The 20,055-nt window shown below is 44.5% G+C and overlaps 1 pseudogene; it reads left to right on the top strand.

The window, feature by feature from the left end:
- The first annotated feature begins 10,328 nt into the window (after positions 1–10,328).
- Positions 10,329–19,594, top strand: LOC147964908 (uncharacterized; annotated as a pseudogene).
- Positions 19,595–20,055: the final 461 nt, after the last annotated feature.

Below are 20,055 nucleotides of genomic sequence, written 5' to 3'. Positions count from 1 at the left end.
GAGTTTCTCTCGAAAGAAGTAAGTGGGAGGAAAGTAGAACTTGATGAAGTGTTACCTCTTGAACCGGAAAATGGCACAACTCAAGAAAATGTTCCTGAGGTGCCTGCACCAACTAGAGAGGAAGTTATTGATGATGATCAAGATACTTCTAATCAAGCTCCTACTAAAATTCGAAGGTCCACAAGGACACGTTCCGCACCAGAGTGGTACGGCAACCCTGTCTTGGAAATCATGTTGTTGGACAACGGTGAACCTTCGAACTATGAAGAAGCGATGGCGGGCCCGGATTCCGACAAATGGCTGGAAGCCATGAAATCCGAGATAGGATCCATGTATGAAAACGAAGTCTGGACTTTGACTAACTTGCCCATTGAACGGCGAGCCATAGAAAATAAATGGATCTTTAAGAAGAAGACAGACGCGGATGGTAATGTGACCATCTATAAAGCTCGGCTTGTCGCTAAGGGTTATCGACAAGTTCAAGGCGTTGACTACAATGAGACTTTGTAGCGAAGCTAAAGTCCGTCCGAATCATGTTAGCAATTTCCGCATTCTATGATTATGAGATATGGAAAATGGACGTCAAAACGGCATTCCTTAATGGTTTCCTTAAGGAAGAATTGTATATGATGCAGCCGAAAGGTTTTGTCGATCCTAAGAATGCTGACAAGGTGTGCAAGCTCCAACGCTCGATTTATGGGCTGGTGCAAGCATCTCGGAGTTGGAACATTCGCTTTGATGAGATGATCAAAGCGTTTGGGTTTACGCAGACTTATGGAGAAGCCTGCGTTTACAAGAAAATGAGTGGGAGCTCTGTAGCATTTCTCATATTATATGTAGATGACATACTTTTGATGGGAAATGATATAGAACTCTTGGACAGCATCAAGGCCTACTTGAATAAGAGTTTTTCAATGAAGGACCTTGGTGAAGCTGCTTATATATTAGGCATCAAGATCCATAGAGATAGATCAAGACGCCTCATAGGTCTTTCACAAAGCACATACCTTGATAAGATATTGAAGAAGTTCAATATGGATCAATCTAAGAAGGGGTTCTTGCCTGTGTTACAAGGTATGAAATTGAGCTTAGCTCAATGTCCGACCACGGCAGAAGATATAGAAGAGATGAGTGTCATCCCCTATGCCTCAGGCATAGGTTCTATTATGTATGCCATGCTGTGTACCAGACCTGATGTAAACCTTGCCGTAAGTTTGGTAGGAAGGTACCAAAGTAATCCCGGCAAGGAACACTGGACAACGGTCAAGAATATCCTGAAGTACCTAAAAAGGACTAAGGAAATGTTTCTCGTTTATGGAGGTGACGAAGAGCTCGTCGTAAAGGGTTATGTCGACGCTAGCTTCGACACAGATCTGGATGACTCTAAGTCACAAACCGGATACGTGTATATTTTGAATGGTGGGGCAGTAAGCTGGTGCAGTTGCAAGCAGAGCGTCGTGGCGGGATCTACATGTGAAGCAGAGTACATGGCAGCCTCGGAGGCAGCACATGAAGCAATATGGGTGAAGGAGTTCATCACCGACCTAGGAGTCATACCCAATGCGTCGGGGCCAATCAAACTCTTCTGTGACAACACTGGAGCTATTGCACTTGCCAAGGACCCAGGTTTCACAAGAAGACAAGGCACATCAAGCGTCGCTTCAACTCCATTCGTGAAAATGTTCAAGATGGAGACATAGATATTTGTAAAGTGCATACAGACCTGAATGTAGCAGATCCGTTGACTAAACCTCTCCCTAGGGCAAAACATGATCAACACCAGAATTCCATGGGTGTTCGATTCATCACAATGTTACTAGATTATTGATTCTAGTGCAAGTGGGAGACTGTTGGAAATATTCCCTAGAGGCAATAATAAAAGCATTATTATTATATTTCCTTGTTCATGATAATTGTCTTTATTCATGCTATAATTGTGTTATCCGGAAATCGTAATACATGTGTGAATAACAGACACCAACATGTCCCTAGTAAGCCTCTAGTTGACTAGCTCGTTGATCAACAGATAGTCATGGTTTCCTGACTATGGACATTGGATGTCATTGATAACGAGATCACATCATTAGGAGAATGATGTGATGGACAAGACCCAATCCTAAACATAGCTTAAAGATCGTATAGTTCGTTTGCTAGAGTTTTCCAATGTCAAGTATCCTTTCCTTAGCCCATGAGATCGTGCAACTCCCGGATACCGTAGGAGTGCTTTGGGTATACCAAACGTCACAACGTAACTGGGTGACTATAAAGGTAGACTACGGGTATCTCCGAAAGTGTCTGTTGGGTTGACACGGATCAAGACTGGGATTTGTCACTCCGTATGACGGAGAGGTGTCACTGGGCCCACTCAGTAATGCATCATCATAATGAGCTCAAAGTGAACAAGTGTCTGGTCACGAGATCATGCATTACGGTACGAGTAAAGTGACTTGCCGGTAACGAGATTGAACGAGGTATTGGGATACCGACGATCGAATCTCGGGCAAGTAACATACCGATTGACAAAGGGAATTGTATACAGGGTTGGTTGAATCCTCGACATCGTGGTTCATCCGATGAGATCATCCAGATCCCGCTGTTGGTTATTGACCGGAGAGTGGTCTCGGTCATGTCTACATGTCTCCCGAACCCGTAGGGTCTACACACTCAAGGTTCGGTGACGCTAGGGTTGTAGGGATATGTATATGCAGTAACCCGAATGTTGTTCGGAGTCCCGGATGAGATCCCGGACGTCACGAGGAGTTCAGGAATGGTCCGGAGGTAAAGAATTATATATAGGAAGTACTATTTCGGGCATCGGGACAAGTTTCGGGGTCACCGGTATTGTACCGGGACCACCGGAAGGGTCCCGGGGGTCCACCGGGTGGGGCCACCTGTCCCAGGGGGCCACATGGGCTGTAGGGGGTGCGCCTTGGCCTACATGGGCCAAGGGCACCAGCCCCAAGAGGCCCATGTGCCTAAGGGTTTCAAAGGGGAAGAGTCCCACAAGTGGAAGGCACCCCTAGGTGCCTTGGGGGGGAGGGAAACCTCCCTTGGCTGCCGCCCCCTAGGAGAATGGATCTCCTAGGGCCGGCGCCCCCCCCAGGCCCTCCTATATATAGTGGGGGAAGGAGGGCTTTTTCATCCATGCCTTTGGTTGCCTCCTTCTCCCTCTCCGACACCTCCTCCTCCTCCATAGCGCTTGGCGAAGCCCTGACGGAGTACTGCAGCTCCATCACCACCACGCCGTCGTGCTGCTGCTGGAGCCATCTTCCTCAACCTCTCCTTCCCTCTTGCTGGATCAAGAAGAAGGAGACGTTACGGTGACCGTACGTGTGTTGAACGCGGAGGTGCCGTCCGTTTGGTGCTAGGATCTCCGGTGATTTGGATCACGTCGTGTTCGACTACCTCATCCCCATTCTTTGAATGCTTCCGCTCGCGATCTACAAAGGTATGTAGATGCATCCGATCACTCGTTGCTAGATGAACTCATAGATGGATCTTGGTGAAACCGTAGGAAAATTTTTGTTTTCTGCAATGTTCCCCAACATTCCCTATGCAAGCACGAAAGTCAATAGTTATGCAATAGAACTACATCCTACTTGTGGTGCATTATTCGATGCTAGTTATGTTTAATGCTTGTTTATGATACTTTTCGTTTCTTGGTTGTTCTCTTCTCCATCTATTTGCTAGCCTTCTTGTGTACTAAGTGGGAATACTAATTGTGCGTCCAAAATCCTTAAACCCAGTTTTGCCCCATGAGTCCACCATACCTACGTATATGCGGTATTTCTGTGCCATTCTAAGTAAATTTGTATGTGCCATCTCTAATTTCCAATATGAATTTCCTTTTTATGTGCTCGTACCGCTCACGAAGCGGCAAGGGGTGGCCAATTTTTTTCATGCTAGATGTGTTATTCTTAGGATGAGTGTTTATTCACTTTTCATTGCACGAGAGTGTGGGAAATGTAATAGGGATGCCCAATCCCGAAAATCAAAAAATATACTTATGTTGTTTAATAATAAATTCCTTGGGAAGTGATGGTATGGACGGCACCCGTGGATACGGCTAGTCGTGGAGTGTGAAAGGAACCACCTATGATATATCTAGCATGGAAAGTGTTGGGAATTACTCTGCCATTTTCGTTCACGGGAAAAGCATGCCTCCCACTTTTTTTATCTCTCTATTTAAGCCTTGAGCTCTGGCACCTCTACAATTCTTTTCTTCCCTCTGCGAAGGGCCTATCTATTTAATTTACGCTATTGTTATTTGAGTCTCCATCTTCTCTTATAAAGCACCAACTGGGGAGAACTATGATCATACTTGCGCATTGGATGTAGCTAATATTTGAGTGTGTTTCATGAATGGATCAATTATTCAGCATGATGGGCTAGGGATATCTTTCTTTAGTGTTGATATTTTGAAAGACATGGTTGCTTGTTAATATGCTTGAGTATTGATGCCCTCATGTCAAATTATAGACTATTGCTTTGAATCAATCAAGTCCAAACACTACTGGAATCAGAGAATTTGCCATCACCCAGTTCTTTGCCGTCTGCTAGTGAATGACACAGAAGGTATTTGTCGCCCCCTTACAAAAAACAGGCGACAAAGAACTGGCTGATGGCAAAGATACAGTTAGCCATCAGCCAGTTCTCCGCCTTCTACTAGCTGACGACAAAGTCAACAAAATCAGACAGCAAAGAGGTGATCGGGTCCACTTGAGGCCAGCGCCGGGCAGTATCCTCTAACGGCCACCCCGCGCCAAAGATTCTTTGCCTTGTGCTAATTGACGGCAAAGATTCTTTGCCACCTGCTAGCGGACGGCAAATAAATCACTTCTAACGGCCCTAACGGCCCACCCCAACTCCCACTCCTCTCTCTCTCTCTCACTCACTCTCTCTCTCTCTGTCTCTCTCCCCCGACCCCCACTGCACCCAGCCGCCGCCCCGACCCCCACCGCCCTCACCGCCCCTGACCCCCCGCTGCCCTGACCCACCACCCGCTGGCCATGCCACCCCGCCGCCCCAGCCAGCTGCCCAGCTCCCCCGACGCCCACCGCCCCCACGGGTCGCTGCGCCCACCTCGACTCATCGCCCCGACGCCCTGCAGGTGACTTTTTCTGGTTTGTTCTCTCTTTTTTAGATTAGGTAGAATAAAAAAGGTTATTTAGATTAGGTAGGATAAAAAGAAAGATGAAAAAATAAAAAAAATAAAAGAAGAATAAGTAGAGGAAGAAGAATAAGAGGACGAAGAGGAAGAAGAAGAGGAGGAGGAGGAGGAGAAGAGGATGAGGAGGAGGAGAAGAAGAAGAGCAGGAGGAGGAAGAGGAAGAGAAATGATGACTATTTATGTTAGGGGGTGCCTTGGCCTCGACGAAAGCCTAAATGACATCTATATAGGTTAGGGGTGTCTCGACGTCGATGGAACCCTGAATGGCATATATTTTGGGTAGGGGTGCCTCCGCATGGACGAAACCTTAAATAATGTCAACTATGGTTAGGGCTTACCTTAGCGTTGATGCAATTCTAAATTAGAACTATTTGTGTTACGGGGTGCCTTGGCATCGATGGAACAATAAATGACAGGTGTTTAGGTTAGCAGGAGCCTCGGTGTCGAAAGAACCCTAAATGATAACTCTCTAGGTTAGGTGTTGTTCCAGGGCACGAGCAGTGTGAATCCTGTTTCTACAACTTGGCGGTGGCATCCTATTGTAAATATTTAGTTAGGATGATGGAAAAACAATAATGCTATGTTACTCATCTTTGGATTTAAATGTGAAGTTGTTTCATCGTTGCGAGGGTCTGGTGTTTGATGAGCTCCGCCCCTGCGTTCGTGGGTGAGCACAAATGATGCCTCCACCTCCCCCCTTCATTTGCTCCGTTCTGGTCTTCGTGTCGAGGAAACTTGCTAGCTATAGGTGTCTTCAATCATTAGTATGCGTGACCAGTATGCGTCTCCCATTCGAAAGGGTTACATGTATAAATATTCATGCATTTGCATATTTATAACCGTGATTCTTTTGAATTGTCCAATGTTATCCATGGACAGCCCGAGTATGTGTAGATTGGGTTTGTTTTCCCATATGCTTTGCTCCGGATCCGATGCAAAATTTCGTCAGTGCCTCCCTATTGTTCTCCAGGTAAACATCCTCTTTGTGTATTTGCGAGACGTGTATCAATAGAATAGCGGGGAGGTGCTGCCAAAATTTTGCGTTGGATCCAGAGCAGAGCATGGGAAAACGAACGCAATCTACACATACTTGGGTGGGATTAGGACATATCATTACCTATTAGCATGTTGGTTGCATGGACGTAATAAAACTGACAAACTTGATTAACTAATGAATATATATTCTGAATTATATTTTTTTCTTGTGTGTCTAGTAGCTAGGAAATATGAGTGATCATGCATGGATGTACACTGGTCAGACTACTCAGAAAGACATGACCAATGAATGGTTAACAAAAAGCAAGGGCTTTGTGAGAGCTGCATTTGCAAATGTCCAGAGAAAAACCTGGTGCCCATGTGTCCGGTGCGACAACTTTTAGAAGAGGATAGAGGGCGAAATGGCTATACACCTGCAAAAGTGGGGGTTTCGCCTGATTATATTTTGGGGATATTTCATGTTGAGTGTGCCCAACGTGCCAGAGCTGAGGTGGTTCATCGTCACACCGACAAGCATGGTATCGGGATCGAAGACATGGTGGATGACTTTGATGATGCTCGGGATTCAGATAATGGGATGGAGGAATCTAGGAAAGGCCTTCAATGAAATGTTGGAGTCTTCAAAACGTCCTCTCCCCGAGCACACTGAGCTTTGTCAGCTGGATGCCATCACACAAGTAATGGCTCTAAAGGCTCAATTCAACTTGGGCAGAGAATGGTACGACGCTATGATGACAGTATTTGGATGCTTTCTAACAAAAGGCCGTGTAATGCCTACAGACCTGTACCAGCAGACAAAATCCTCCATGCACTTAAGATGCCCTATGAGAAGATAGATGCATGTGAGAAAGGATGTGCCTTATTTAGGCTTGAGTATGCGGACTTGAACTATAGTCCCATTTGCAAGTCTTCCAGGTATGTTGTGGTAGACAACGGTATGGGTGAGAAGAGGAAGACCAAAATCCCCGTTAATGTTCTTCGGCATATGCCAATCGTACCAAGATTTCAACGTCTTTTCATGGTCGAAGAGACGGATAGACACATGACATGGCACAAAATGGGCAAAAGTACCGAACTAGATGCATATGGGATTGAGATGATGGTACACACATCGGATGGTTCTACGTGGAAGCACTTCGATGCATTACATGAGCAAAAAGTGGCATATCCAAGGCATCCTCGAGTCGCCATCAGCACAGATGGGTTCAATTTGTTTGGTCTGATGGCAACCCAATACCGTTGCTGGCCTGTATTTGTCATTCCACTCAATCTCCCCCCCGGACAGATTATGCAAAGAAAGATCATTTTCCTAATGTTGATAGTTCCTGGGCCCAACTACTCGGGAAGAATATGAATGTGTACATGCAGCTGCTTAAGGATGAATTGCAAGAAGCTTGGGATAATGGGATCAAAATATACGACACCGCTACAAAACAAAACTTCCCAATTAATGTGTGGTACATGTACTCGATGCATGACTTTCTGGCGTATGCACTATTCATTGGCTGGTGTGTGCATGGAAGGTTCCCATGCCCCACATGTAAGGCAGCTCTTTAGTTTCCTTGGCTGTAGGCGGGTCGCAAGTTTTCTTGCTTCGACTTGCATAGACAGTTCCTAGATCCTCGCCATAATTTCGGAAAAGACAAGAAGAACTTCATCAAAGGTAGAGTTGTCAAAAACTCTGCACCACCTGCGTTGACAGGCTAACAGACCCTAGATCAATTAAACGCTCTTGAGCCTAGTCCAGAGCGTCTAGGGTATTTCAAAGGGTATAATGTGGAACACGCCTCAACTCACAAGACATGCTTGTGGGATCTGCCTTACTTCAAAGACCTCCTTTGCCCACACAACATCGACGTGATGCACGCCGAGAAGAATATCACCGGGGCCCTTTTTGGTACATCGTTCGGCATAGAGGGGAAGTCAAAGCATAATCCTAAGGCTAGAGTCGATTAGAAGGCTCTATGTGATAGACCGTTACAAAACATGTGAGAACCGAAAGGAAAGCAGAACTGGACGAAGCCAAAGGCATGGTTCAATCTTGGTAGGCCAGCTATGAGGGAAATTATCTTGTGGGTGAAACTGCACTTGATTCTCCCCGATGGGTATGCAACGAATCTAAAGAGGGGAGCGAGTCTTGAAAAATTGCAAATATTTGTTCTCAAGAGTCATGATTGGCACATATGGCTTGAGCGGGTAATGCCGGTGATGTTTGCATGGCTTTACCCCTGATGAATGGCTAGTATTGGTAGAGCTGAGCTATTTCTTCCATGTTCTTTGTGTGGAAGGACTATTTCCTGGCGTGCTACATGAAATAGAAGAGTTGGCGCCAGAGTTGATATGCAAGTTAGAGAAGATCTTTCCACCGGGCATCTTTAATCCAAAGCAGCATTTGATTTTGCATCTCCCGACCGAGGCAAGATTGGGGGGCTTGCAAAATCGTTGGTGCTACTCAACTGAGAGGATGCTGAAGACGCTTCGAGCAAAATGTAAAAATATACGTAGAATTGAAGGATCATTGGCCGAGGCATTCATTATTGAGGAGGCGACAAACTTCATGGCAGTACACTATGAAGGCAAAAATCGTCATTTGCATAATCCGAAGCCTAGGTACAATGTTGGCGACCCTAAAAAAGGTGGATCCAACCTCAGCCTATTCAAAGGGAAGCTCGCATCAGCCGGTGCTTCAAAACCAATAGCGTTGGATGTCGAAGAATGGCGGACCATTTTGTTGTATATATTCAACAACCTAACAGAAGTGTGGCCGTACAACGAGTAAGTACTCAGTACATTATTTCACAACTTCTAATTCCTTTGAACTACTCTTATTCTGGATATTTGATAGAGTCAATACGTCGCCAAATTCTCCGATGGAGTGGTGATCCAAAAGGATTCCATCGAAGAGTATGAGCTTCTGGCAAAGCATGGAGGCGGATATCCCGGTTTCATGTCTTGGTTCAAACAAATGGTAATTTCCATTAGACCATTTCATTTCTTTGTCTAATTTGCCGCTAATGCAACAATCCTTTTTTATTAAACTTGTAGGCTAATTCAAAGCTTATGGACACTGAATTGAGACAAGTTGTTAATGGTTTTGACTATACAGTCCATTCATTTGACAAATACGACATCAATGGGTATCGCTTTCGTACCTTTGGCAAAGAGCTATCTATGGCTGACCGAGAGTCTACAAATTGTTGTGTCTCTGCTATCGACGAAGGAGGTACCGAGTATTAAGGAAGAGTTGAAGCAATTTATGAACTTCTATTCTATGGTGAAAACCCACCAGATGTCGTAGTCTTCAAATGTTATTGGTTCCAGGCGAAGGAGACTAGAAGGACTCATGAACATATAGGGCTAGTCGAAATCAAACAAAGCACCCATTTAGATGCTCCCCATGTCTATATTACGGCTCATCAGGCGACCCATGTTTTCTATCTACTGTGGGCCTACCAAACTGATCCAAATCTGAATGGTTGGGATGTCGTTTATGAAGTGTTGCCACGTGTTAGACCACCTCCCCCCAATGAGGAGCATGAACCTCACATTAACCCAGACACATATGAAGGAGAATTCTTCCAAGAAACACGTCTTTCAAAAAAAACATTTCAAGAACCACTTTACTTCACCCCAGAACAATGATGTAGACAGTGACAGTGAATCTGACTTCAGCCCTAAGCCGAAACAAGAAGAGCCAGAACAAGAAGTGGTTACTGCTGCAGATGACCTGTCAATGCTTGGCCGATTACAGAAAGGAGGCCTTCCACATGTTAATGCCGTTGAACCCGATGAGCATGTCATTCATGGTAGTGATGATGATGATGCATTTATTGATCCCGGAGCATATATAGACAATCAAGATTATTATTCATGTCAGGTATTCAATTTTTATTATATACATATATATTATTAGTTCATGTTAGGTATTCATTTTTTCATATTGTACATGATGAAGATACACTTAAATTATATACATATTATAATTCATGTCGGTATTCAATTTTTTTATGTTGTACTAATTTCATTTACTCTTTGTCATGGCAGGTGTTGAAACATGGTGGGCGCGGGTCCAGAGCACTCCGAGGCTCCTTCTTCGTTGGCACGTGGTGGGAGGGTTACTTCGATTCCACCCCAGTCTCTCTAGAGAGTGTTGCTCCACAGTATGCAGACACTGGTGGGCTCTTCTTCATCGGCGTCGTTGCCCACCAGGAGAGGAGGTCCAGGGAAGAAGAAAGCTAGTAGAGGTGCACATGGCCACGAGAGAGGTAGGCAGGCTGCTACACCTTCCTCGCTGCCACCCCTAGCTGATTCACCCGAGCACAGGACTGCTAGGGTGGACCCGTCTGAGGTGGAGGCTACGTAGACTCCGGTCGACGAGCCTTGGGTCGACGGGCCTTCGGCCCACGAGACTCCGGTCCCAGATGCTTCGGCCCACGGGACTCCGGACCAGGCTACGTCCCAGGAGACGTCTGGATGGGGTACCTGGCCAAATCCACCTGAGTGGCCAAGTGCCCTTGCTGATGGTGGCGGGGATCGGTTTTCTGATAGGAGGGCGAGGTGGTTGAGGGGGGCAACCATCTATGAGTGTGGTAGTACACGGCTCCGGCCCGTGCCGGCGACCCATGAGTAGAGGTGGTTGATTAGGCCTGATGGGGAGAAGTGCATTTACTCTTTTTAACCTTTTGCCTTCACGTTTCTTCAAATATCCAATGTGTTGGCCTTGTCATACTGTAGGGGTTGGCTACATGCCAAGGATATTAGTAGGCCCAACCGAGTCCTTGGTGTGATTTGCCAAAAAACTTCTCGAGGTTTGTCGCGTTTCCTGGTGAGGGTCAGCTTCCACTTCTAGGATTGAGCTAGGAGCACTACTTGGCTTCCCCGGCCCCGCCGGAGTAGATGATCAACGGTGGATTGTGTCGCACGAGGGCCGACACAGTGATCAGAATTTTTTGGGTAATTTATCCTTTACACAATCAAAAATAAACAATAGCTAGTTATTGTACTAATCAATGTTGTCTTGTTTGATTACAAACCTTCTACATGTGTGAGGAGGGATATGAGGAGGCCGCGTCACAGGTTATCGATGTCGAGTGCAACTTCCTAAAACAAAACTTATGTCACAAGGATCGGGCGCAGGTTGTTCGAAACTACTACGCCTCGTGTGGTGTTAAGAAGGACAAGCCATCGTGCCGCGCAAAGTTTCTGATGAAGGAGCAGTACATGAAGGTAATTACCTATTCTTAAGGCCTTGTCCATAGTTTCCTTAATTTGATTTGTAGGCATAGTGCTCAAATTTCACTTTACTAACTTGGGAGCCCCCGAGATGGTGTCTGGATAAGATGGATTCTCGGGAGGCATTGGTGGATGAGTGGTGCTCAGACGAATGGCTAGCCGTCCACAACAATGCTAAGGACCAGCGTGCCAAAATGGTTGGTGTGCCACACCATCAAGGCAGCGCCAACTTATATCAATTCGGTCGGAACTTTGTATGTGGTTTGCTTCATGATTTATGCAATTCATTATTCATGCTAGCTTGAGCCCTTTAATTACTAATACTTTGTTCCTCTCTTTTAGGCACGACACAATAACACAGAGGTGTCCGAGGTGTACGACCTCTATGCCATGGCCCATACTACCTTGTACAAGAAGGCCAAGGCATTCTCTATGTCTGTCCTCGATCATCCAGAGAACTCCACCAACATCTCCTCACACCACAAGCCCGTGAGGTATAGAGATGAGGGGAAGGCGAGGAAAGGAGAGGACTTTAACCCAAGCCAACATCCCTTTGATCCAGAGCTGGTGATGATATCTGGTAGCGGGAGGCCCCATGGCTCGATAGCCATTGGAGAAGGGCTTATATGTTGTCCTCGCAGTCCCCCGAAGATCAAGGCGGGCCAAACAAGCTCCTGTCCTGAGATAAGGCCTCGCCCACGGCCAGTCGAGCTCGCCATCAAGGTTAGTTATACGGACTCAGATATATTTCCTCCATTACATTCTGTGGGCAGCCATCGATGATTACAATGATAACAAGGAGTGGTGTTGCAGGCTGCTCTTCAGAAAAGAGAGCGAGGCAACCTAGATGCTTCTGTAGGATAGGGACCGGTAGGCGGCGAAGAAGCAGAGGGAGTTGGAGGAGATGAGGGCTATGTTGTTGGAGGAGGAAAGGGCATGGAATGATGCGGCTCACCGGGCCATGTATGAGCTCCTCGTGGTAAGTTTCTTCGGCATATTAGCCAAATAATGCACGTAATGTTCGTTTCATTACTGACTAATATGACTGACTCGTGAAAACCAAGTGTACAGTCTGTGTGCGAGAACACCGGTCAGACCCCTCTGCCGATGTCGGTCATTGCTCTGGTAACCACCGCGAGTTTCATTTGAATGGTCATTGCACTGGTACAACGACGTGCTATACAAACGGCTTTTAACCCCTTTCCACAACGGCATTTGGAACCATCACCAAGTGAGTGTGGGCGATAGGGGGGGTCCTTCCCACATGACCCAGAAACACTCGGGGATAGGCCCTCCTGGCACACAGGCTGGGGCAAAATGAGCTCGTGTGCAATCTAGTGTGGCATCGAAACCCAATTGTTTCTGTTCGTATGTACATCCCACACGGTGAATCCCAAAAAATCATTTCTGTTCATATGTATATCACACACAGATTTTTGTGTGGAAACATTTGTGCAAGGTGGCCTAACGCAAACAGTTCTCTGTCGGAAGCCGTGTGTGATTGTTAGTTGATCGAACACGCCTTCTTTCTAGAAACCATGCGGGTTGTTTGTGTTCATCGCCCATGGTACTGTCTGAGTAACTGTCTGCAATAGAAAACCCCAATAAGAAGGGTAATTAGCCTATTATTGATAATCCATGTACTAATCAAATTGATATTTTTTATAAAACATACCAGATATTTCATACCCGTATAACAACAACCAGGACTTCATAATCAAATTACATCAGATAGCTTCGGAATTCAGTTACACCATTACACAACAGCACCAAGTTTCACATGCAACATCAAAAACCTTTGGAAAGTAGCATCATACATGGTAAATAGATAGATGAATCTCATCTGGGAAACTGCAGAAGCAAAAGGCAAATATTGAGCCTTCAGTGATGTTAAATGTCGTTGCAACTTTAGGCCAGTGGCTATGGATAATTGCCCGCCCATCATTCGTCCTCTTCAGAAAGACTTCAATATTGTACCTTGGGTGTTGAATGAATACCTTCCTCGCCTTTTGACCATGCAGGTGGTTTGAGAGGTAATCATCGGTGAACTGCTTTGAAAATTACTGAAAACAAAGATATGCATAAATTGTTGTTATAAATTTTGAAATGGTGCAAGGGGTAAAAACAAGGTAAAAGAGTTAGTACCATCCTATAGTTGACTGATGTCTTCTTCATTGTGCAAACAAAGATCTTGATGTTATTCGTCGCAAGTTTCTTCATTCTAACATTCCTTCTAAGCTTCTTGACTTGACTAATATTCATGGACATCTCATTTCCCCATATGCAAAATAGGTCGAACAGTGGGTCTAAGCCTCTAACAGCAGGACCTACATGTGCAAGACAAAATTATAAGAAACCTAAATATTAGAATGATTCCTGCAACTTCACAATAATGTGCTATTAGCGAAAGGACCATGCTTAAACAAACCACAATGGTAAACCGCAGTGTCTCCCATTGTTTCCCTGCAACACACATAAGGAAGATCTTGATCAGGTTAACTAAGAGTTTCCATACTATCAGTAGAATATGTATTGATTACACCCACATTCGATTTATTTCACATGCATAACAATACAAAATTGTACCCATAGAAAATGAAAATCAAATTGCAGAACTGAACCAAATAGTTAAATGGAGAGCAGACCAAATAAACCAAAATAGTTAACTGAGAATGCCATTGCAGAATAGAAACATGTACTCGAAGATAAGACAGTTAACAGAACAAAGAATGCTTGAGAACAGTACTACGAAATGTAGCAATTATTGGACCAAACTGTTAACTGAACATTACATTTCAGAGGACCAAAGTGTTAACTGAGCATTACATTTCAGAGGACCAAACTGTTAACTGAACATCATATTGCATATTAACATTACAGAGGACAAATCACTAGAAGGCACTGGCGGTGGCCTCGAGAAAACAACACAAACTGTATTTTAATGTAGACAACCGCGTGGCGATGTCGACGGTGGCCTCAAAGATGAGGTGCTCCTCCAAGATCTGGTAGTTGCCACACATGGTAGCCATAGTGACATCATGCGCGCATGCGGCCACATGCTACTGAGCTCCACGTTATACTACATGCAAAATGGTTGTGGGCGGTGCTTAATTGGAGGAGGGGGACTGTGATTTCGGCAGAAGGTGTAGCGCCATCGGTTAGGGCATGTGGGACGGGAAAAGAGGAGGATGGTGTGGGTGGGGTGTGGATTACCTGACCATATCGACAAGGGCGCACAACAAGAAGAAGGGTCGACGGCGAGGAGGCCGCATAGCAAGAAGAAGGGTCGCCGGTGAGGAGGCAGCGCTGCAAGAAGATGGGTCGCCGGCGAGGAGGTGGCGCTTCAAGAAGAAGGGTTGCCGGCGAGGAGGCTGAGTTGCCAGTAATAATCAATGAAGGTTTGAACTTGGAAAGCAAGGAGGAACAGTGGAAATGTGGCTTTTGGTGGGAGGGAGGGGCGGGGAGATAGATATTTCCGCAGTGGCAAAAAAGTTTTGCTCGGTGCCGCGCGAAACTAACGCGCAAGTATGGTTCAAGCGGGGGCGATGTACTGTAGACGATGAAGCATCCTACGTAAGCCATACAAGACGGTGCGCCAAGATATTTTATATTGCATCACACACGATTCTTTCTAGTAAACAGTTTGTGGTATACCTCATTTTTTCATTATGTTTTGAAAGACGAAATGGTGTTACGGATGGAAAGGATGGTGTTGGAATTGCGAGAACATTTACGTACAATGAACATGTAACTACTCCTTCCATCTCAGTTTACAAGGCTTGCAAGTGTATCTAAGTCGTCAATTTAACTTATATAAAATAAATAGTATAACATAAAAATATATCATTATAAAATAGAATATCTAAAGTTTCTAATGATATATTTTTTGTAATGTATGCCCCTTATTAAGTTGGTCATATTAACGACCTAGGTACACGTGCAAGACTTGTAAACTAAGATGGAGGGAGTACATGAGTGTCGTGTTTAAATTTGGAATTATTCCTGGTTCGTTTGGCATTTTTATGCAATAATTGAGTTTCTCGACATTTAATGTGCATAATTCAAATCTCAACTACAAGCACATGCTCGAGTGCACCAAAGTTTGTTGAAAAATCACATGTTTGTCTTTGGGTGAATTTATAGGTCCCATGCAAGAAATGGGAATGAAATTCAAACATCTGGGCGTCGTGGCTCGGCCGGAAAGATCGAGAAACTTGGTTTTTTAATTCATGTAAATCCAAAACATGCGTGAAAATCATGAAACTTGGCATGGTGTCATGCCATGGCACCACCATGCTGCGGTAAATTTTTTGGCCGAATTGGGACAAGCTTTGGTACAAGCTTCTTGCAAACCGGATCTTCTCTGAAGAAGGCTTGTGGTTCCAAGAGGGAACGTCTCGTCTCCGTGTGCAAAATGACATACGTACACTGCCTTCTCCCGCCTTAATTTTTTTACACAGGAATATTAGACCAAATAGAAGTATCGTGCTAAATTTTGGAATTATTCCTGGTTCATTTGGCCTTGTTTATACATTCATTGAATTTCTGGGCATTTAATATGCATAACTCAAATTTTAACTACAAGCATATGCTCCAATGCACCAAAGTTGGTTGAAAAATCCTTGGGTGAATTTCTAGGTCCGATGCAAGAAAATGGGAATGAAATTCAAACATCTGGGCATCGTGGTTCGGCCGGAAAGATCGAGAAACTTGGTTTTTTAATTCATGTAAATCCATAACACGCGTGAAAATCATGAAACTTGGCATGGTGTCGTGACATGGCACCAACATGCTGCGGTAATTTTTTTGGCCGAATTGGGAAAAGCTTTGGTATAAGATTCCTGCAAACCGGAGCTTCTCTCAAGAAGGATCATGGTTGTGAGAGGTAACATGTCACCTTTAGTGAGAAACGACATACGTACACTGCCTTCGCCCACCTTAATTTTTTTACACAGGAAGATTAGACCAAATAGAAGTATTGTGCTAAATTTTGGAATTATTCCGGGTTCGTTTTGCCTTTTTATACATTAATTGAATTTCTGGGCATTTAATGTGCATAATTCAAATTTGAACTACAAGCACATGCTCCATTGCACGAAAGTTGGTTGAAAAATCACATGTGTCTCCTTGGGTGAATTTCTAGGTCCAATGCAAGAAATGGGAATGAAATTCAAACATTTGGGCGTCGTGGCTTGGCCGGAAAGATTGAGGAACTTGTTTTTTAATTCCTATAAATCCAAAACACGCATGGTGTCATGACATGGCACCAACATGCTGTGGTAATTTTCTGTCTGATTTGCGGAGGCGCACACATTAATAATCAACAAAGTCATTTTGTAACAAGTCATGTCTCGTTACAAATCGGAAACACAAGTATTATTGAAACTGTGAGCGTTCTACTTACCAATTACATGATGCCACGTGTTCCCTTTTTTTATTGGCTAGGAGGTGTCGTGCGAGGTAGCTATTTAACTATGGGAGGCATGCGATCATACCCCTGCGCGTGCTCATCGGGAGGAGAGCCCTTTAACCTCTCTCTGCCATGCACCTCCCTCCCAACGTCTCCATTAATGGCGCCCGAGCGCCTATTTCACGGCGTGACTATGTCTCACTGGACTGAGATTTATGAGAGAAAAATGAAAATCTGAAAAAAAAAGTTCTGCACGGATCTTGATGTAAGATTCGACGGACCTATATAGCATCAACTGTGACTTATAGCAAGGATGATGAATATAAGGACGACGAAAGTGGATAAGAATTGTCTTACATATTTAGGAACATAATTTAAAATAGCCACATGCAGCAACGCCCGAAATTCACAAGGGCAAAAGAAGAAGGAAGACAATGATCTCACTGATCTCTACTTTCTTGATGCATTGCTGCAGGCCGCGGGAACTAGTCTCCGCGGCAAGCGGCGGTGAGCTCTTTCTTGTCCTCAAGATGCTGCTTGAGAGCATCCACGGATTCCTCCACCAGCCTTCTGCGCTCGATGTGTAGCATGGCATTCTCGTCCATAAGTTTCTCGACAATGATGCTGGTCCTCTTCAACAAGGCAGTGGTCTCCTCCTACTGCTCAACACTTCCAACGATCTTTGCCCTCAGAAGGTCGCGCTCAGCCAGGAGCTTCGCATTGCTCTCATTTAGTTGTCGGATGACGTTGGTAGCCTGTTCAAAAGAGGCTTTCATGTCGTCCTGCAACCTCGCCCAGCCGAAGATCTGATCCATTTGGCTATGGATGATCGCATGCATGCACCTGTAAGAGTAATCGCCTGCCCACGAGACATTTTCCCAGGCCGAGGCGGTGCTGGAGGACATCTCTGCTGCATTCGCGATGCAGCGGGACATCTCTTCTGCTTCCACGGCACGGCCGGACTAGTCTGCTGCATCGACGATGTGGCGGGACCTCCGTGCTACTTCGGTGACGCGGCGGGACCTCTGTTCTGCTACGGCCGCATAGCGGGTCAAGCCGGCTGCTTTCGCAGTGAGGCGGCACATCTCTTGTGCTTCCGCTTCCATGCTCGCCTCTCCCTAGTGGCATTCTCTTGACACAGAACTCACGCTGGCCATGGCAGACGCAAGGGAAAGATGATGCATGACTTGTTTGCTTTTGTGGATGAGGACTTGAGGAGGAATGTGCAGTCATCTTGGAGTAGTAGTATTTATAAACAAGTACTAATACGCTCCTAAGTGTGAAACCGTTTAGGTTTTGATTGGTGTGAACAGGTTTGCAATTAAATATAACGTGACAGTAATTTGGAATGTAACGGGATGCGGGCTCAAAATTTATTGACGGTTCTAAGTGCACACTATTCCTGGAAGGCGTAACGTGGGCACGCATTCTCAGCCGCATATGTGGCGTTTGCACCATAGGGTGCACCGCAATAGGCAATGTAAGCACACGACTTATTCCAACAACCGTGCGCGCTTGTTATTACCATCATGCATAATTCTTCTAATTAGAATGTGTGTGCCCGTCTAGCGCACACACGTTGATCTATCTAACTGTTTCTGTTTGTTGTGGCTAATCGCAAACAGATCACTCGTGTGAAGTGTATGCCATCAATCGCAGACACTTTGATCTGGCTGACCATTTCTGTTATGTTTCCTAATCACAAACAACTAATCCTTCTGAGGCGTACGCCCTCAATCGCACACACCTTTATCTAGCTGCCCATTTCTATTTTTCCTCCTCATCAAAAATAGTTAATCTAAGTGAACTATATGCTGTATATCGCACACGCCTTCATCTGGCTACCCGTTTCTTTTGTTCTGCCTCATCGGAAACAGTTCATTGAACTGAACCGTATGCCCTGCTTCGCACACGCAATTAAAATCAGAATAGTGTTTGATGCATCCGGCATCGCAAACGTTTTTCACATTTTTTGACGGTTCTTTTACACCACCGTTTGCGATTATTGCATCGGACACAGTTTCGTCGAAGGGTCTCTGATCGTAGTTTCGCGTTAGCAGCAACCTGCAGTAGTGTTACTTACTAGTCTTAAAATTTCAGTGTCGTCATGCTAATGAGACATTGCAAATGATCTTTGGTGCAACGTAACTCCATACAATCATCGCACGAACCTTCTCCAGGGGTAACTGGCACGAGCAACCCCGGTGCTTGACCTGCATGATGAGGATAAGTTTTCACTAGTGTTTTGCTTAACAAATGCATAATGACCTATACTTAGCTTATTTAGTTCATGTATGAGATGGTTATCTTACATAGATCAAAAATTGCATAATAACCTTGGTTAGCTTATAAATGTGATATACTTAGCTTATTTTCCTCCAAAATGACACAATAAGCTTACTTAGCTCCAAAATGACCTATCTTACCTAAGTTAGCTCTAAAATGACCTATACTTAGCTTTGTTTCCTCCAAAATGACATAATAAGCTTAGTTAACTCAAAAATGGAATAACTACATAGGTTAGCTCGATAATGACCTATACTTAGCTTAGTTATGTTAAAATGGCATAATAACCTTGGTACCCTCATAAATGTCATATACTTAGCTTATTTTCCTCCAAAATGACACAATAAGCTTAGTGAGGTCAAAATGGCATAACTACCTAGGTTAGCTCTAAAATGACACAAATAAGCAATAATAAGAAGAAAAACATGAGGAGAAAAAGAAAGAGAAGAAAAACTCTTCTTCTTCTTCTAAATTTCTTATTTCCCATTTTGCAGATTTGATTCACTTCATGGAAGCTTGCATTAATGGAGTTCTTGTGTTTACTTTATGTTTTGATTTTGTATCGATGAATAATGTGAAACTTGCTACCTATAGATGAAACTATTGTAATATGGATGAAACTATGCATGTATGGATGAAATTATAGTAATATGGCAGGGACATAGTTTCCCATGTGTTGGATATCATATATTTGCTGTGAAACTTGCACATATTGTTTGCCATGTGAAATATATATTATATATCTTATATTTGTTGTGGAAATGCTTGGATATAAGAAAAAAAACGAATAAAATGGGGCAATACATACACTTTGCCGTCTACCATAGACGGCAAAGGTGACACATGGCAGCAACCTGTGCAACCTAGGAGCACTGTGTCTGACCCATTTGGTCAGTTTGTCGTCAGCTGGCAGATGACAAAGGCTAGTGTGACGTTGCCATCGATGGCAGACGGCAAAGTC

Source organism: Triticum urartu, chromosome 6A (assembly GCF_056163025.1).
Source record: "Triticum urartu cultivar PI428250 chromosome 6A, HENAU_Tu73, whole genome shotgun sequence".
Classification (NCBI taxonomy): Eukaryota; Viridiplantae; Streptophyta; class Magnoliopsida; order Poales; family Poaceae; genus Triticum; species Triticum urartu.
This window is presented reverse-complemented; position numbering and strand designations above follow the sequence as displayed.